Genomic DNA, 21,360 nt, shown 5'->3' with positions numbered 1-21,360 from the left:
GTTTGACTTGAATTAAACTGTCCTTACGCAAAGTCATGTCAATCAAGAATATTTAACATTTTAGTGAAAATAGACATCAAGGCATGCAAGTAGGAAAGAAAGAAAGAAAGAAAGAAAGAAAGAAAGAAAGAAAGAAAGAAATATGTAGATCACGGAGAAAGGACTGGTTCCTTTGAGTGTTTAAGAATAGTACTCGATGAATAGAGAGAGGAGTAAGAGGTTGATGAGTGGAACCCTCAGCAATGATAATCCCATTAGTACTGTAATGCATGTTAAGCTCTCCACTAATGACGGGTGTGCATGTGTGTCACATGTATGAGCGTGCACGAGGTGTGTGTGTGAATATGGCTGAGTCCTGCTTGGGCCATCCTAATTATGAGATTGACTCACGTGAGGGTAATTACAGCATTGGAGACAGTGGGAACAAGGCTACGACTGACCCAGAAATCTACAGGCTAATGAAGCGATAAGACACACACACAATCTTTCCTTCTCTGATTCACGCTCACCTCACACAGAGAGACAGGGACAGAGTGCCAGAAAGAAAGAAACAGTCAAAAAGACAGAGAGGGGAACAATGTTTCCCTCAGACTGCATTAGAGAGAGTGGAGAGATTTGGGAGGTGCTGTCAAGAGACGCTCTGTCAGGCAGCTTCAAGCTCAGCCCTCTTCCTAGTATGAACTAATCTGGCTGCTCTGTTCTTTGTCATATCTGGCCATAGCTCTACAGTACTGTGGTCTGCTTCCACAGCCGTGGATTAAGCTCGGCTATCCGAGACTAAATTCTCCATTGAAGACTCATCTAGGTGTAATCCCTGTGTGAAGCCAGCCCTGGATGGTACAGTATATTATATCTTTCACAATGACTATTATACACATCAGACTGCACGCTCTGGAGATACAGGAGACAAGCACAAGGATGGATGGCTTTGTGTCGACAACAGAGCCAAAGACTTACTTTAATATGTTGCGTAAAATGAGATTGGTTCACTTAAGGTGGCCCTACTGGGAGCTCATCAACTCACTCAGAGTTCTGACGGGTTGTTTTTCACCTCAGTGATTAAAATATTAAAATTTGAATACACCCTGTCACATATTTCTTTCATAATCCTGTCTCCTAGTTTTCTATATTTGCATTAACATTTAATATTTGCATTTCTTTTTGTTTGATTCAGTTTTTTCTTTAATTGAATTTGCCAAGAAAAAAAAAATCCCACTTGTATAACCCAGTGAGACACACATAAACACAAGTGATAAGGACAAGTCAAAAAACACGCCAATCAAACCAAAAGCATACAATGAACGGAGCTCAAGAACAAACACGAATCAGAGTTTTTTTAAAAACAGGAAAAAAAACTTTCCTTAAAAATTTCCTCAGGTTTTACTATAAAAACATATGACCTCTCAAACAAGTAAATACCAATCGCAGACGGTAGAATGTCTATGAAATGTACAACAGCTGCTGTGCACAAAACAAATATCTTCTATATGTTTCTATAGGAGTAATATACAAACAACAGTGGTAACATGGTGACAAAAGAGCTCTTAGTTGTTAAATCTGTAAATTTCATTATAAAAATTCTGCCTGTCACAGTGGACCACTGACACAGCAATCCCTTGCCTCGAGCTCCCCGACATAAAATCTGAGTTCCACATCAAAAGGTTTATAGATGTGAAGATTTAAGAACCTTGTGTGCTGTTCACAGTGTATCCCGTGGTTTCCACTACACTTTAATATTATATACTGTATATGTTGTTTGGGTCCACTGGACCCAATGGTAATAAATGAGTAGAAATTGTAGGTAAGAGCAGGTAAACATGGTAAAAACAGATCATAAAAAAGTAATAGATTTGCAGAATGTCCCCCCCGCACACGCTGCTTGCAGTAACACACACACGCGCTCATAAAATCCTATAATTCATTAGTTGCTATTTCTTATCTATTCCCAAAATCAGGAATTAGCTGTCAATTAATCTAAATTTGGATTCATGGTCAATAAGTCCCTGGTGTCCTGCAGTCGAAAGAAAAAGGCAAATATGTGGCGCTCATGATAACACTGCACACAATGATGGGCGAATCTTTGGACAGGTTTTTAGACTAGCTGGTGACTGGCAACAGCTGCATGAGTAGAACCCTATACTGGCATTTTCTAATATTGTACAAAATATTGGACATCAGCATGTTGGTTATCTGGATGGTACTAAATCCAGATGGGATGAGAGGGAAGCTGTGTAATAGCTAGAAGCTAGGAAAGGCTTTTGTAAAACCTTAAATCCAGATAAAAAACTTAATATTGAATGGACCTCTGCTGCCATTGTGAAGAGGAATCAGGAGAATTCACACACACACATGTCTACACGTGTGTGTTTCTCTCCTACCTTGGCCTTTGAAAGTATGTCTGAATGAGTGATTTATCATTCTAGGTTGTAAAGAGTGACAACAAGAGGAAGCGCCGTGACCTGTGTGAGCTCAAGGATAGAAAGACACAATGTAGATATAACAAATATATGTGTTATACACAGTATACACAGATACTGTAAAACTGTGTCGCTCAGGTGGTTTATTGATTAACATGTTTTTTGTGTTTAGCAAGGTTGTCATTTTTGTTGAAAACAAAGAAGAAAAAACAATATATAATGTATATATTAATGTATTTCCATTTGTTGTCTTCCCAAGACAATAGACATCAAAAGTGATGAAAAATTTGTTTCATTTATTTTTTTCAAAATAAAGCATGCATGATGTCATGAGGCAGCTTGGATCATGAGAGCTGTTGTCTTTACTGTTAAATGACCACCACTTAACGTTGGAAATCTAGCTTTAAATTAGCCGTTAGTGATGGCTTTTCTTTCTCCCTCTGTCCTGCTCTCTCTTTCTCTGTGTGTCTTATGTTTAGTTATTCTTCCCTCTTTTAGTGATAATGGTACATGGAACAAATGGAATACAGTTTTCCATTTTGCAGGCGAGGCTCAGTAAATTGAAAGTGCAGTTCCACACCTTGGAAATCAAATCAGCCATTGCCGTTGGCCTCTACACTGAGGTTTAGTTGCTTTTAGACATTTTAGTGCAGAAATATTACATATTACACGTTTAAATCAAAGCTGCAAGTCATGTCTGAGTTGCATGCAGTTCAACAAAGAGTTTTCTCTTCTATGTATTTCTAGTGCAAATACATTTTAGAGACCTGTAGATGTAATGTTGTTTGATCCTTCATGAAAGAAAAACAAAAGGTAAAAACCTGCCCCAAATAATAAACAAATAAGTTTTTTCTCTTATCCTGTGAATAATCTCAGGCTCCTCAGATTTATCTTGCAAGGCCATGTGCGGGTCTTGACCCTCACACTGATAAACACTTTCTTAGAACACATCCATCTGTCATCTTCCTCTTATCCGGGGTCAAGTCATGGTGGTAGCAGGCCAAGCAAGCTGACCCAGACTTACCTCTCCCCTGCAACATTTTCCAGCTCATCCCGGGGGATCCCGAGGAGTTCCTAGGCCAGCCGGGAGATATAATCCCTCCAGCGTGTCCTGGGTCTTCCCCGGGGTCTCCTGCCAGTTGGGCGTGCCCGCAAAACCTTCAGAGGGAGGCGCCCAGGAGGATCCTGATCAGATGCCCGAACCACCTCAGCTGACTCCTTTCGATGCGAAGGAGTAGCACCTCAACTCCGAGTTCCCTCCTGATGTCCGAGCTCCTTACCCGATCTCTAAGGCAGAGCCCGGCCAACTCATTTACTTCTCATTTACTACTCATTTACTAGGGAACTCATTTCGGCCGCTTGTAGCTGCGACCTCATTGTTTTGGTCACGACCCAGAGCTCGTAACCTTAGGTAAGGGTCGGAACGTAGATCGACCGGTAAACTGAAAGCTTTGCCTTCCGACTCAGCTCCCTTTTCACCAAAACGGTCCGGTGCAGCGCCTGTTGTACTGCTGCAGCCGCACCGATCCGCCTGTCGATCTCCCGCTCCATCCTCCCCTCATTCGTGAACAAGACCCCGAGATACTTAAACTCCTTCGCTTAAGGCAGGCACTCCGTCCCCACCTGGAGGGAGCAATCCACCGGTTTCCGGCACAGAACCATGGTCTCAGTTTTGGAAGTGCTAACCCTCATCCCCGCCGCTTCACACTCGGCTGCAAACCGCCCCAGTGAATGCTGGAGGTCACGGTCCGAAGAAGCCAACAGGACCACATCATCAGCAAACAGAAGAGATGCGATCCGGAGACCCCCGAACCCGACGTTCTCCTCCCCCCGGCTGCACCTAGATATCCTGTCCATGAAAGTCACAAACAAGATTGGTGACAAAGGACAGCCCTGGCGGAGGCCAACACCCACCGGAAACGAGTCTGACTTATTGCAGAGAATACGAACACAGTTCCCCCAACCAGTTGTACAGAGCCTGGATGGTCCGTTGCAACTGGTCCGGCACCCCGTACTTCCGCAGCACCCCCCACAAAAACCCCGGAGCACCCGGTCGAAAGCCTTCTCCAAGTCCACAAAACACATGTAGACTGGATGGGCAAACTCCCAGGACCCTTCCAGTAGTCTTGCGAGGGTAAAGAGATGGTCCACTGTTCCACGACTGGGACGGAATCCGCACTGCTCCTCTTGGATCTGAGGTTCAACAAACGGTTGGAGCCTCCTTTCCAGCACTCTGGCATAAGCTTTGCCCGGGAGGCTGAGCAGTGTGATACCCTGACAGTTGGAGCACACTCTCCGGTCCCCTTTTTTGAAAATGGGAACCACCACCCCGGTCTGCCAGTCCATAGGCACTGTTCCCGACCCCCATGCCACATTGAACACAGTTCAGAATTAATCAGCAACCTCAACTTGAGCCTCATTCTTGAGTCTGCATGGTGTCTCAAACCACAGTGTTTTACAGTTTCTGTGCTCACAAAGTCACAGGACATTTCTTTTGCTTGTACCAGTTTGCACAACAACTCCATTGACACCGCAATTTAAGTGATAAGTGATACTCATCGTGCTGGTCTGTGAGGCAGAGCAGGTTACTCTCAGCCCACTTTTTAGCCATCTCAGGATCCCTGTCTCTGTCGCTCCTACGCAGACAGTGTGTGTGTGTGTGTGTGTGTGTGTGTGTGTACACATGATTGACTGTATTTGAATGACTTATCTTGATCAAATTCCCAATTACACCGACAAGTGTCTCTTCAATGCTACGCTCTTTGTAGAGATAATCAAACAAACAGACATAAACATCTTACAAACACCCACTTTCACACACAAAACCTGGAACTGAAACACATGCTTACACACACACACGCACACACACACACACACACACACACACACACACACACACACACGCACAAACGGGCCAGAGGCACCAGGCACTTCATTTCCTATTCCGCCCCCTCTCCTCATCTTCGTCTCCCTCATATTCCACTCTGGCCTCCCCAACATTCAACCCACTGTCACTATAGCAACCTCACACAGCGCTACCAGCAACCAGAGGCCTAATTATGTCATTGCAACATCTGTCAGAAAACTGATACACACACACACACTCAAACATTAATACAGCTGCACACGTTGAGGCTCACCAAGCAGCTCACAGGCATATGTTGGCAAACACACACAGCATCTCTAAACTGAAGATAACTTTCTTACCTTTGTTCATGGTTCATCCTGGAAGATGAAGTTGAAAAGTGGGAGCTGAAATAGAACAAGATTTTTCATGTGAGCTTGAACTGTCTGCACACTTGATCTATCTGCAGAAAAATAGATCGATTGTTTTTTGCACGGTTTTTCTTGGCCTGGAAGAATGATTTGCTAAAAAAAACCTGAGCTGATGAGACTGAGAGATAAATGTGGGGAGGCCTACAAGGCATTTGCTGATAAAAAAAAAAAAAAAGAAAATCAAGTCTGCTACAGATACATTCCTGCTGGGTATGTCACTCTGCTGCCACCTGTAGATTAGACCTGGTACTCCACATACACAAAGTCTCAGGACTCTGTCCTCAGAAGGTCCATCCAAATCTAACCAATTAAACTGGGAAAACTGGGGCTAGAAAATAAAAGGGTAAGTGAGTTGTGCAAACTAAGTTACTGCTCGGCCAGCTAGTCTCAGCCCTGCAGTGTTTAACATGCTGTCTGATTACAAATCAATCCCCTTGATAACATCTCACTTCTTTCAGCGTTCAGTACATACGACTCCCAGTGAAGCACTCCGTCTTCTCAGTATACTCTGTGCATCATCTAACAATACTTTCAAAGAGTTTCACAAAATCTATTTTTGTTTTTGGAAGTTTGCAGAGGCTTGCTACCAAAATGAGTCACACACAAACTCAACTCAAACTCCAGCCAGCCTTTAGAAAAGGAAAGTGGCACTCAGAGCAACACACACAACCTACATGCAGCCTCTGCATCTTTTAACACACTGAAAAGGGGTGAGCGAATGCTTTATATTTAGAATGGTGACGCTATGCAAACTTGAGCGCTAACATGAGAGGAAAGCTCAGCGATGCGTTGAAAAGCTGCATATTCAATAATGTATCAGAGGCAGAATTTTAAAGACAGCTGGGGATCGCTGCTCTGTCTTGTCCTGTCTGCCAGTCTGTCTCTTTGCATGTTTTTCCTGCAGTCTGTCCACTGCGGCAGCAGTAGACTTGCCACTCCTGTGGGGAGCTGATGTTTGCTTAAACTTTCCTCCTGTTGACAGTGTCTTCACTCACTTTGTCTGTCCCTGCAGGATGAGTCTCCCTCTGCTTTTTCTTCCCTTTCTTCAGCACAACAAAGATCGCCATCTCTTTTTCTCTTTCTTTTTGGTGTCCCTCCCTGTGTTTTTCTCAGTGGTCCTGCTGCAGCCTTTTAGCGAGATAAATTATATAGACATCTGGTCTGGATAGTAGAGGGAGGAAGTGTATGTGTGTGTGAAGGTCTCCATGATAATTACTGCTTACCTGTTTCAGTACACAGGCTCACTGTGCTGCTTCATCCTTGAGGAATGAAAGAGTAAGAAATCTCCCCAGAATTCTCCTGCGAGAGAGAAGAAGAGAGAAAGCAAAGGGGGTGGGAAGGGGAAGATGGAAAGTAGGAAAGGGATTAGGAACAGAGCCTTAGCCTTTCGGAACTCAATGCTCTTAAAGCCAACTCTGGCTTTCAACTAAGTTCCCCCTGTTTGTGTCTTCTTGCATTTGCCCTCACATTAGGGTGTGTGCTTATGTCATCGCATTCAGATCCAAGCATCCAATGTGAACCCTGAGTTCAACCACTGCAGCTGAGCTCTTCCAAAAGCAGTTTGGGTCAAATGGACAGCCCTGGCTGAACTCCTACACTGGGGGCTTTTAAGGCTTTTAAGGCTTCCATGCCAGCTACTTACAAGCCGTACGGGAGGAAGAGGGGCCGAGGAGCCGGAATGAGAAAAGCATAGAGCACCTCAGTATGATTAGTACACACTATGAAAGATCAAAGGGGTTGCATTAGGACACGTGTGAATACAAGCACAGAGGAATGTGAAATATACACAAAAAGAGACACACATATTGAGACACATCCATGTTCTTCCATGTTTTGTGACCGTGGTGACCCAGTGCCTTTATTCTGAATTCTTCTGCCATCTATGGAGCGCAGCCGAGTACACCAAGTCATAGCAAACGATCACTTCACTGGTGAACTGAAACCCAGATGGATCTCAGAGGATCACAGGCAGTTCCACAGTTATTTCTGGTATGACATCAGTCCTATAGATATCAGATATTTCAAACTTATTTTTATTTTTTTAAGTAATCAGAGTAGTTATGATATACGGTGTACTAATTCTTGTTGCAAGCTCTCATTTATAGTCAGCCATACGTTGCTGCAGGCTGTGACCAGTTACAGACATGATATCACAGAGCAAAAATAACAAAAGGGAGATTCCTTTTTTAATTATTGACAATATTAAGATGGTTAGATTGAATCTGTCCTTGGCAAATGGCAAAAGGTGCTATAACAAAGAGTCGCCACTAGTCTGTGCTGTTACACCGCTCCTGTGTTTGTGCTGCTGACCGACTTACTAAACAAGGGCAGAGACGATGATGGCAGCATACATTAAACTGCAGGATCCGATGATGTAAAGATCGGGAGTGATTTAATTGCAAATGAAAACTGGGACATATGCCATTACTGGTGCATTCTCTCACCTGTAAACACCAGATGCATTTAGGTCATAGTGACAACATCTTACGTAATGGAATCAAAAGCCATTTGAAGAATCCGTGTGTTTGCTTGCCTCTGATGATCTGCCTAAGATGTGATAGATTTCAGTGTTTCCCCATCTTGCATATATGTGCACCGTGGCAAATGGATGTGCACTAGGTGTGAAAACTGGTTCACACTTTATTTTCAGTTGATGACACATTCCTCCTTCGATTCCTCTGCACTTGCACAATGTTTCTTCTGTAACGATCAGACAATGGCTGGAGAAATCATTTGGGCGGGGGATTATTATAAGCATTGGTTACCCTCTATTGTGGGCGCCAGCTTCCCGCTCCATCATATTGTTTTCCTGTTGGGTTTCAATGCTCCCTGGTTGGAAACCACCTTGTTAGTGAGAATGTGCTTCACCTGTGCTGGCCCAGCAGAAGTAATTAAAGCCTCAGCAGCTTTGAGCAGGAGAGAGAGTCTGGAAACTAGATCATTTGGAAAGCTCATGTTGGTGTAAGCAATTTCTGTTTACAGCTCTTGCACAATATAAGACGACAGGTCATGTTTATCCTGCATCGGTGGACACAGCATTACCGTAGATTCCTCCCTGATTTTTGTGTGATAAAGTGGCACCCATGGTGAACGTCTGTCTGCAAACCCTTTTTCGCTGCTTTGAATTTCTGTGAGGACTCCCATGGGAACCCTTCAGAGCATCCTTTGAAGCCCTTTTATGTTAATGTCTGAAGTGACTATTCAGTGAGAGTCAAAATGTTGATAGTAATTTTGAAGGGAATTCATCTCTCGGTGCTGCGTCTGGACATCACCTTAAAGGTTTCTGCTGGTTGCGGAAATGATTCAGGGCAAAGCGGCATATTATTTAGGTCACTGAAGTGCTTTCACATACCCTTTTCACACCATGATCCCAACTATTTCTGCACTGATCTGCACAGCAATGGCCCAGATAATTTTTTGATGTCTAACCCTAACCAGGGCAGCTCAGTGGAACTCGGCTTACTTTGGTTTGGCTTCACTCAGCATGTGTGAAACACTCTTCTTAGGCTTCTGTCAACTGGACTCAACATCAAGGCAAGTGGGTAAGCAGGGCAGCCGAGTGGGCATCATATGTCCGTCTCTTAAGCCTATTTTAAATGTAGTGCCAGAGGGCACATATAACACTGACATGATTACCTACAAACTCCATCTCCAGACACAATCCTCCTCGAGATGTACCATGTCTTTTTACAGTGGCAGTTCACTGTAAAGTGTTTCAAGATCATATGCTCACCACTACTGTTATTTTCTTGGGGAAATATATTTCAGCAGCAAATTGAAGTTTGTAAACATGTTTACTCTTTCAAAGTGTGTATGCAGCACTGATCAAAATTTGCCTGGAATGTTAAGGAGGTTGTTGCAGGTCAAGTTGGCAACAGGAACTCTCAGAGCGGCATGACACAGTTTTGCGTAAACAACTTGAACTTCTTTACAACTTGTGTGTGTGCGTGCGCCAGATACAAAATTTACACAAAGTGATAGGCATCTAATCTGCCCCCACAAGGATGATTATGCATTTTCAGAAGATACATGATACATGCACAAACGCCTGCAAGCCTTCTAAAGTGATTTGATGTTCCTGAACCTCTTCAGATTGAAAAAGGCCTTAAGTAAAATGAGAATTATTTAACTACAGTTACAACGTGCATGTTCCTCCACTCAACAGACAACCTGCATATGATACAGTAAGATAAGGAGACGTATAAGACAAACACTCTTCAAATTCAGGTCTCACTTTAATCCTAAACTACATTAAAAAAAAACGAGCTCCTCTTAAAACCTAAAGTAGGATAAGTACAAGTACATCCTGCACTTTGAGTTGAGTCAGATTACAATGTTCCAGGATGCCTTCATGTCTCAGTTTAATATACCAAATGCAAACTTGGGAGTTGAAACCAAATAAGTTTGTCTAAATCTTTCACCTCGGCTGGCCTTCTCCAACATATATTTATCCGCAACAAACATCTGGATGACAATAAAAGAGTCAGGCACATGAAAAAAATGCTATGACGGGAAATAAATAATTGGTAGTTTTTATTTATCTCTTCCAAAATGCAGAAAACAAAAGCTTATTTATGTGACCATTATTTCCCTTTTAAACACCACCAATTCCCCCTCATACACCCAGGCATAGGTTTTCAAGGTAGTTGGCACGCAGGTTGTTCCAAGCATCCCAGAGAATTTGTCTTAGTTGTTCTGTGTATGTAGGTGGTCTCAGTTGCCTCTGTTTCTTCATGTAATCCCAGACTGACTAATGTTGAGATCAGGGCTTTGTGGGGGCTATACCATCTGTTGCAGGACTCATGGTTCTTGAAGCTTAAATAGTTCTTTATGACTCTGGCAATGTGTTTGGAGTCGTCGTCATGCTGCAGAATTCATTCAGTACTGATCAGATGCCTCCATGATGGTACAGCATGTTGGATAAGAATGCTTTTCAGCATTGAGGAGACAAATAATTCAGTTATATCCCCAACTCAATGAGCCCATGAGCACAAACCAGTGAGGAACCTCTACCGTGTTTCACCCTAACGGCATCCTTGAAACACTCTCCAGCTCTTCCCCAAATAAACTGCCTTGTCGCTTGGGCTTGTCGATCAAAAAGACTTCCATAAAGACGACTTCAACAAGAACAACTTCTGACTAGACCTCTCTGGATTGTAGATGGGTACACGAGGGTCGCACTGGTCTCTTCCACTTCTGAGCTGAAGGTGCTCAGCTTTATGTGTTTTCACCTGCTGCACTGAGTTTCATTATATGACCACTGTTTCGGATCCTTGACCACCCTTGGAGAGCACATTTGGAAATGTCTGCTGCCAAGTTTCTGCCTGTCAGAGACCTTGCTGATAAAAGATGACCAGCTTGTCCTGCTGCTATTTTCACTCTTGCCATGAGTTTTAGATGAAACTGTCATTGACTGTCCCTCACTCTGTTTTATTTCTCTGTTTGGCTGTTTCTGATTCAGTTAATGGTTTGGTTTAAATTACATATTATGATGTTTATAATCAGGTATTTGTCACACTCATGTAACTACAGACTGGGCTAAATGCCTTAAAATTATTTTAGGTCTTTGTTCCGTTTGTAAATTGGTCTTTTACTTTTCTTTCGTTAACAGAATACAAATATCTTAATTCAATATTTATTTTTTTTGCAAAATGAATGTTTGGAAATCTAAAAAAAAATAACATGCTTATGCATAAGATAGAAAATACCAAACAAACACATGCACAGAATAGTATATCCTTGACTATTGACTAGAGGATCTTATTGCTCTGTGACACATGTTGTTTTTCAGCTCATTGTTTTGGACTATTCGCACAGCTTTACAATTAATCACCATAGGCTACAAAGTGAAAGCAGCGCGTACGAATAGCAGGCTGGACTGACTAAAACAGAAGTGTATTTCTTTCCTAAAACGCAAATGAGATGAACAGTTGAAAAACGTGGCTGGCACACCTCATATGTACACAAGACTTTACCTTTTTGGGGTTCATTCTCACTACTTTCATCAACTTTATTTCTGGTTATCACCAAAAAGCCTTTGATTAACCCACTGTACACAAAATCTTCCAACCTGAACCTGGCATGCACTAAATTTCAAAAAGACCTGATCCAAATGGGACCTGAACAGATCTCACCTGAATAGACCCGAGGATAATGAACTGGACTCACAATTTTGGTTAACAGACAGGAGTAGGAATGAGCAGCAATATAAAAATAATAATGTTAGACTGTGTAAAGTCTAACGAACTTATAACAATGATTCAATGACGAATTTATTAAAAAAAATGTATGTCCTACATCAATCTCCTGCAACAAGAATAAGAGCGATAATGAAAACAATTAATGAAAGACGAAGATACCACGCAGGCTCTGGTTTACATTTACACTCGGGATTCAGATTATGCCCATTAGTTAGCAGAGTTAGTAAAGAAAGAAACAGATAAAAAAAAAAAAAGGCAGCAGATCCTTGATTTACACTGACTGGACAGACTCCAAATTAATGATAATGTTGAAAGTATGCAAGTGTTTGCTAACATGTTCACCAATTCTGCCCTGCTAGGTGATGATATGGCAATCTTGTGTTAACAGCTAGTTGTGCCTCTCCCTAAAAAAAAAAAAAAAATCGATTCATATAAATGCAACGTTATAGCAGCAAGAACCTTGATTTTCACACTTACATAAAGCTTGACGAGTTGCAAGAGACAGATTGAAAATTGTTGTAGCAATTCTGAATCGCCACCCCTCCGTCTCTTCACACACACGTACTTCCCGGATTCTATACTTCTCAGAATGCAACTAAATTGTGTCTTTGAAAGTCTTTCCACATCTTGTAAATGCCTACATCCTTTAAACTAAACAAATCTCTGAGAATAGTATGTGGTTTCTAAATCAAAGCTAAATTAACACTGATGGCATAATTAGGCTCTCTTTAGAACGTACAAAGAACATATTAATATTTGGTTTGTTCCTTTAAGTTTAAAGGTCATTAGTTACATTAGTGATCGTATAGAAACAACAATCTGTTCACTTGTGTCTCTTGGCCAAACCACTTGAAACCGCCTGGACTACGCCTTCAAAGTTACAGCAAAAAAGGCTAAAAAGTAAGGAACATAAACATAATTTTCTAGCTTAGTGGTAGGCAGAATAGCCACAACAGAGGGGGGCTGTAAGCCATCTACAGCACAGCAAATTCCATGTAATAGCAGTGAATTGATTCAGTTTACACAAAGGATACAAACCCCCCTGCAGTGTCATGCCTTTGTGAAATAATCCTATATTTTCAAATTCTATCTAACAGTACATTGACGACAAAACCACGATGACTGTTCTCCAGAGCGGCAGATGCTACTGAGTGCTCGGGGTGGCCCTGTAGTCATGGATATATGGTGACAATTCTGAATTATCATTTGGTAGGTGCAACAAATTACTCAGTGGTGTCCTACTTTTAAAGACATATTAGACTCCACTGTGCTTGGGGCCAAGAGAGCGACTGACTGAGGGAGTGAAACAAGTGAAAGAAAGTGTCTACAACGCATAGGAGAAGTAAGAAAAATGAACGGATGTCATAGGTTGAAGGAGAGAGAGGAAGATATGGAGAATTATAGAAAATGAGAAAGGGCAAGGGAGATATAAGAGGGAGGAAGAACTTCTGAAGTAGAGAAACTTTGAAAGAGCTTTGCCCTACTCCATCTGCTCAGCTATCATCTTTGAAAGGCTAAATTACACAGTAATTCTAATTCCTTTGCACAGTTAACATTAAATTCTCTCAATGCTAACATACTAATTCTTTTACTGACAAAGACGATGGTTGCAGCTTTTCTCACCAAGAACCTACAGTTCGTAGTTTCAGAAGAGAAACACCTGACATTTTTCTTTCAAATGTGAGTGGGATGTAGTGTTAATTTAGGCAGAATAAATAGAGAAAGGTGGCAGGATGTCACCAGTGTGGTAGTGGGTGAGACCAACATGACCTGACACCTGGTTATTTTTTGCTTTTGACGAGGTCATAAATGTCAGGCAGATATTGGATTCCCACGAGTGCTGAATGGGAATGCTGGGGCCGAATATGAATGGCCACAGAATGACTGCAACGGATATCCTAATGAAGCCTCGCACTCCTCCGAAAGTGACCCATTTTCTCTTTCTCTTCTCTTTTTTTCTCCCTCTTGCTGATACAGATGCCCCAAATTCTTCACAGGAAAAAATATGCATAAATTTAATTAAAATGACTAAAATTATTGGGATAGACTCTGATATCCCCTCTCTCTCAGCCATTAGTCGTTGGGTTTACTTGGATTCCAGCGGATGAGGCATCTGATGGGGTCAGTCTTCATTCTCAGGAGAAAATGTCACCATGGAAATGGTAAATTACAATAACACAAATGAACTTTCACTTTTAAAGGACAAGACGGAATTGAAAAGATGTTTTAACAGTATACCTGTGTGTGTCTTTATGTACATTTGTGTGGTTAGGTCTCAGTCCTCTCCTGGTTTTAAACTTAAATGATTTTCCTGCTGTCTTATGCAAAAATGTTAAGAAATATTAAAAGGATTTGAGGGGTTTAAGAAGTAAAAGTGTGGGGACCAGTCCAAACTGCAAAGCCTTGCAAGACAGCAGGGGATTTTGTTAAATATCTCGCAATTACAAAATTCCCTGGAGCAACTGATTATACAGCACTCAGACACCCACTATAAGTGCACAAGGTTGTTAGCTGAACAGAAGATGATCTGATTCCGTGCTTTGAACAGGCTGTGCTTTTCCAGGGGTCTTGGACAACCTGAGTAAGCTAAAATAGATTGTATATAAACTTTTCATGTTCATTTCATTTTACCTCCTATTTGTGCTGCTCATGTTGATGCAGGGTTCCTGAACAATAAATGATTCATGAACAAAATATAACTCCTCTTGTACTGATATCATGAGTGAAAAGGAGAGAAGAAATTGTATATTTCTGCCCATACATAAATCATAGGTGTAAGGGATTGTAATTTAAAATTCAGTAATTAGTTCACAGTTAGTTGGTACCCATGGTGCTTTACTTACACATTAGTGGGAGCTGTAATTTTTCTTTGGTTTGTGTTTCTTATGGCAACTAGTGGATGCAAATTTGTCTTAAAATTTAAAGTGAACCCCATGCACCAAACTATTTTTTTTTTCTGTCAGCAGGGCAGATAAAAGTAATGTTGAATGAGAGATTAGATTAAATTACAGGCCCAATCCCAATGTCCACCCTAAACCCTCACTGATTTAGCTGACATCACAGCTGTAGTGTTTTAGTTTGATGGCTGAAATGGTATAAAAAGCAAAATGGGACACTTCATCGTGACATCACACCTTGCTGGCATCGCCATTGGAAAATAAAAAACACCACAACTCAAAAAAAAAAATAAAAAAATGAATGATTAAATGAATCATGAAAAATATGATATATATAAAGATAGATAGATAGATAGATAGATAGATAGATAGATAGATAGATAGATAGATAGATATAGATAGAAGCCTATACGTTGGATATATTTAGGCCTATATAATGTTTATTCGTTTTAGCTAATTACCAGAAAAGGCATTAATGTTAGTAAGTCAAATGCAGACATTTAACTTAAAAAAAAAAAAACAACTTTACAAACGTGCAATAAATAATCACAGCAGCGAGCAGCCAGGTGGTGTTTCTTCTAACATCCTCCATGCTTTGTTTGTTTACACTCTGTGGGTAGCAGACTACGGGCAGGACAACAAGAAGGGTCCAGCCAGCTGTAGCAGGACCTTATTGGAGAGAAGACGACCACGTTGAGCATGTCGCTAATTTTGCTATGAACTGTGGGTAATTCCCTTTAGCAAAATCTTCAGAAATGCAGACTTACAGAAAGGGCGCTTAAAGGGGTCAGAATGTCCACCAGAGGGCCCTCACAGACTCGATGATTTGACACTGGGACAGCCCTAAACCCTCACGGACTTACCGGAAACACGCCTCAAAGTCTGTGAGTCTGTGAGGGTGGACATTGGGATTGGGCCACAGAAGCTATTAGGAAAAGAGGCTAACTCAAACATGACGTCATAACTTTGACTCTCTATTTATCTTAGTTAGAATTATTCATTGGCCTCTTGCTTTCAGATGATAGTCTCCAGTATGTGTTAAATTTGGTGGGGGGAGATGAGGAGTAATTTCACAGTAGTCTTGTGTACAAGTTTTTAGTTCTTAGTCATCCTGCTAACATTTAAGAATCGCCTGGTTATGTACTGAAACATTATTCAAGCTGTTAATGGTCAGTAAATACTTTTAAAATGTAGGCTACGTTTTTAACCTGTTAAAAGGCAATGAGTAATATAACTGATTACTTTTGTGATTAATTAGTAAAAGTAATTAGTAAAATAATTGAATTAACTTTTTTTAAATTTTGTTTGATTAGGTTTCTAGTAATTAATTACATTTTTTTCAAGCATCCTGCCCAAGGCTATTATTCACAAACATAGTTTTGAGACTACTTTACAATGGTTTCTAAGGTGATACTACAATCTGGCCATTTGGTGTAAACTGTTGTTTTTTCCTGCTCTGATGGCATTCACTTTTCACAACAGGAAGGAGGAACAGATTTCTCCTGTCACCGCTTCTGTATGTGTGTGTGTCTATATTCATGTGTTTGTTTCTTTCCGAGCATCTGCTGTCATCCGGTTGGTGAAAAACGAGGTGAATATAAGTCATCCAGTGAGAGGTAGTCACTAATAGGATAGAGGTTGCTCCCTCTTCGCTACCCTGGCACATAGACACAACTTGTGCACACACAGACTGACTCAGACACACACTCACACACACACACCTCCACAGGAATGAGCTATGGCCTTATTACCCACCTCACTTCCTTGCAGCCGGTGTCCTCCCGTAAAAGCACAACACTGTTCCTATCCTCTAACCTACACATTCTCAATCTATCCATCCATCCATACTTCCATCTATCCATCCAGCCGTGCCCCCCCCCCTTCCCAGTCTCAATTCCACCTCCACCTTTTCTTGTGACTTTTTCTCCTTCGCCTCCTCCCCACCTTTTTACCATTCCCCCATACTTATTTTCTCATTACCTCATTCGCTCCTTGGTACCACACCTCCCATCACCCCTCCTTCCTCCTTCCTTTGGCACTTCCCTCTCTCCTCACCTCGAGCACCTGATTTCTACCCTGCATTAAAATAGCTTCTTCCGCACCTCTTTTCCCCCACACAGCACCTACCTGATTTACTCAGATCTCTCCTTTACTGCTCTACTCCTTCCTCTCTGCTTCAATCCTACCTTAACTTGACCCTTTCCTTTCCTTTCCTTTCCTTACTCTTCTGAACTTTCATCTTACACCTCCCCGCTTGATCTATTAATCTCTCCCTGTTCTCGCTTAGTCTTCCTTATCCCCTTGGCTCCTTTCCTCCCTTCCTCCTTTTCTCCCTCCCTCTTTCTCACCCTATTTCTCTCCACCTCTCCCAGCTTCAGCACCTGCTGCTGAAGCTGTCCAGACTGGCAATGAAATGCAAACGGAGAAAGGGAGGAGGTGGACGGGAGACAACACAAATAGGGGTTGGCTATGTGCAAAAATAGGTGGATAAAAAGAAAAACAGATTCTGAGAAGAGTATGAGCAAAGAAAAAAAGGAGATGGGACTGCTTGAGGAGAAAGATAAAGTGGCTTGAAGAATCGTGTGGTGCAATGAAAGAGTGCAGAGATATTATAAAAGGCTTCTTGATTTAAAGTCCTTTTCTAGAAGCAAAAAGTTCCACTACTTCATCCTGGTTCATTTCGTGGTGTCACATTCATTGTTCTGTTCTAAATTGTTTGGCCCTGCCAGCAAACACAACAGCAATCGTTTTCTATGGTTGACTGAACACCTCTGTCCACCCATCTGTAATTTCATTTTTTTGATTTGCGCCCCATTTTTCAAAAGTTCAGATAAACCCAGTTGTTGCACACATTGTATCAGTGAAAGAACATGATCTAAGGGGACTTTCTCCGTTTCTTCCTGTGGAACGACATGAATGAAATCTGTGGCATCAGCCCTGTCATATTGTGAGAGGAGGAAGGAGGGAGGATGAAGAAATAGAGGTCTCAGTCGAGTGATGAGGGAAATGAGGACAAACAGATGCTAGATTACATCTTTGTGTGACAGTTACACACATACAGAGATTTTGTTTGATGGTCTGCATGTTTGTGTGTGTGTGTGTGTGTGTGTGTGTGTGTGTGTGTGTGTGTGTGCGCTTGACAGGAGGAGGTGTCCTGCCTGTCTGTAGCAGGATGTGATAATTAACCTTTCTCCTGCTGAGAGGACTTATTAAAGCTAAGGCTGTAAACGAGTTTTATCACGAACACAACACATTGCACAGCTTAAGTTGTGTAGAGCTATTGTACGTACATATAGAGTGAAATTGAAAAGTGGACCATGCCGGGCCCATTCTTTGTCCATGTCTATCTATATTTATTAATATGCTGACTTACCTGTCACACTAACTTTAAAGTAATGGCCAGCCATGTTGCCACAGGAGTAAGAGTCTACTTTTTAGTCAAGCAGAATTATTCAAACAGCCCCAAAAACATTATCAGCTGACGAGTCATCAGTTGGCTAATTTTTACCTTTTCATCTTTTCCTTTTACCTGCCATCTGGAGCGATGGAAATGACTATTGACTGACAGCTAAACAATTTCACAACCCATCGCATGCACACATTCAAACAGGATTTCTGTACGAACCACGGTGGAGGAAGTATTCAGATTATTTACTACGAATAAAAGTAGCAATAAGGTACGATGAGATAATGCAGCAAGTCCAACAGTGAAGTGACAGAATATTGGCGAAAAGATTTGCTCAAAGTTTTAAAAGTAAAATTACTGTAATTATCATGCAGAATGGCTCATATACAGTAGGTTCTATCATTATGTTTGGGACCGAACTTTTAGAATAACTTGAACTCATTTGCCTCCTCTGTATAGTTCAATCTATTGGGTTTTAACTGTGGGGCTTAGGAGATTTGCTGCAGTGGCACCGACACACATCTCATTGAGGCAATCAAGGTGTATTAGTCCATAATTACTGCAATTTACGTCAAACCTTACTTCTTTTTGGAATATAACACTCAAATCTGAGCATACATGATACATATTAGATTCAGTATGACTCTGTATGACTACTTTTCAAATAAAATGAAGGAAATAATTCTTTCATCCCTTGCCGATTTTATAAATTTGCCCACTGACAGAAATGAACGGTCTATAATTGTAATGGTCATTTTATTTTAACAGTAAGACACAGAATATACCTTTTTTTTTTTTTTTTTTGTGAAAATCACATCATATTAATGTTATAAATTGATTTGCATTTGATTGTGTGAAATAAGTATTTGATCCCCTCGCAAAACATGACTCAGTACTTGGTGGTTTCTTGTAGTTGGTCACCAGGTTTGCACACATCTCAGGAGGGATTTTGGTCTACTTCTCTTTGCAGATCCTCTGCAAATCCTTAATGTTTCAAGGTTGTCGCTTGGCAACTTGAAGCTTCAGCTCCCTCCACAGATTTTCTATGGGATTAAGGTCCAGAGACTGGCTCGGCCACACCATGACCTTAATGTGCTTCTTCTTGAGCAGCTCCTTTGTTGCCTTGGCCGTATGTTTTGGGTCATTGTCGTGCTGGAAGGCCCATCCACGACCCATTTTCAGTGTCCTGGCTTAGGGATGGAGGTTGTCACCCAAGATTTCACGGTACATGGCCCCGTCCATCCTCCCCTCGATGCGGTGAAGTCGTCCTGTCCATTAGCAGAGAAACACCCCCAAAGCATAATGTTTCCACCTCCATGCTTGACGGTGGGGACGGTGTTCTTGGGGTTATAGTCAGCATTTCTCTTCCTTCAAACACGGCAAGTCGAATTGATGCCAAAGAGCTTGATTTTGGTCTCATCTGACCACATCACCTTTTCCCAAGCCTTCTCTGAATCATTCAGGTGTTCATTGGCAAACTTCAGACGGGCCTGTACATGTGCTCTCTTGAGCAGGGGGACCTTGCGGGCGCTGCAGGATTTTAATCCATTACAGCGTAGTGTGTTACCAATGGTTTTCTTGGTGACTGTGGTCCCAGCTGTCTTGAGATCATTAACAAGTTCCTCCCGTGTAGTTCTGGGCTGATCCCTCACCTTTCTCATGATCATCGATACCCCACGAGGCGAGATCTTGCATGGAGCCCCAGACCGAGGGCGATTGATGGTCATTTTGTGTTTCTTCCATTTCTGAATAAATCACACCAACAATTATCTTCTTCTCACCAAGCTGCTTGCCGATGGTCTTGTAGCCCATTCCAGCCTTGTGCAGGTCTGCAATCTTGTCCCTGACGTCCTTAGACAGCTCTTTGGGCTTGCCCATGGTGGAGAGGTTGGAATCTGGTTGATTGATTCTGTGGACAGGTGTCTTTTATACAGGTAATGAGTTGAGACAGGTGTCTTTTATACAGGTAACGAGTTGAGATTTGGAGTACTTTCTTAAAGTGAGAGGACTAATCTAACCTGTCTGTGGGAGCCAGAATTCTTACTAGTTGGTAGGGGATCAAATACTTATTTCACACAATCAAATGCAAATCAATTTATAACTTTTATATGATGTGATTTTCTGGATTTTTTTTTTTTGTTGATATTCTGTCTCTGTTAAAATAAACCTACCATTACAATTATAGACTGTTCATTTCTTTGTCAGTGGGCAAACTTACAAAATCGGCAAGGGATCAGAGCAGAGAAGACTGCTGATTTTCTCACGATTTCAAAACCTAATTTAACATACTTGTCTGTGGTTTTTTTTCAGTCAAATTTGGATGGGTAGTTAAAAACCCATACTTCTGCTTCATTTCTACTTTACAGAATCTTTAAGATATAGCTTGAAAGCCACCCTGCTGCTCATACCTTGTATTCCCACAACTTTCATGTGTTAATCCACAACTATTATCAATACTTCAAAGCTTTAAGTACTGCTGGATGCACAGTTTTTTTTTAGGCTGAGAGAGCGGGAACAGAAGAGAGAGGGAAATTTAGGGTGAAACAGTTAAGATACAAACATTGAAAAAGTAAATAAGGTATCAATGATTTAAGATTTAATGAAAGAGACGAGGGAGGAAAAGAGACAGAAACTGACTCATGTAAGAGGTAAAGAAACTGTCAATGTCTCCACACTTACTGTTCTCCACATAATCTGAATCCAACCAAATTAGAAAAACAAGACTGGAATTTCCTATAAAATACTTGATATGTGTTGTATTCACTCTGCTCTGCAGCTACCAATCGGCTTGTCGCTCCCTCACTGCGAGCTAAACACTCAACACAATCACGACTGTTTGCTGTCCTGGCTCCTAAATGGTGGAATGAGCTCCCCAATGACATCAGGACAGCAGAAAGTCTGTACATCTTCCGTCGCAAACTAAAAACACACCTCTTCAGACTTTACCTTGAATAGTAGCACTTAAAATGGCACTTACTTATAGCACATTGAAGTTTGGCTATCTTGAAGAAAATTGTACTTTCTTGATTGTTATTGTTCTGAATTTGTACCCTCATGGTTAAAATGTACTTATTGTAAATGGCTTTGGATAAAAGCATCAGCTAAATGAAATGTAATGTAATGTAATATTACAAGGACAACAGATTTCAAGTATGTTTTCTTTG

At 41.4% G+C, this 21,360-nt stretch overlaps 1 protein-coding gene across 11 annotated transcripts in view; it reads right to left on the bottom strand.

Annotated features, from left to right (window-relative positions):
* ptprdb (protein tyrosine phosphatase receptor type Db) overlaps positions 1-21,360 on the bottom strand; it is a 150,521-nt gene that overhangs the window by 98,947 nt on the left and 30,214 nt on the right. For all 11 annotated transcript variants that reach the window (XM_069167777.1, XM_069167778.1, XM_069167779.1 and 8 more), the window contains exons 4-5: positions 6,917-6,992; positions 5,625-5,669 (exon numbers count right to left, since the gene is read on the bottom strand). The gene's annotated coding sequence lies outside the window, so the exon portion shown is untranslated. The remainder of the gene's footprint in view (positions 1-5,624; positions 5,670-6,916; positions 6,993-21,360) is intronic.

The sequence above is a fragment of the Embiotoca jacksoni genome, unplaced genomic scaffold, assembly GCF_022577435.1.
Source record: "Embiotoca jacksoni isolate LCO1_2020_lvr unplaced genomic scaffold, fEmbJac1.0.p SCAF_4, whole genome shotgun sequence".
NCBI lineage: Eukaryota > Metazoa > Chordata > Actinopteri > Embiotocidae > Embiotoca > Embiotoca jacksoni.
This window is presented reverse-complemented; position numbering and strand designations above follow the sequence as displayed.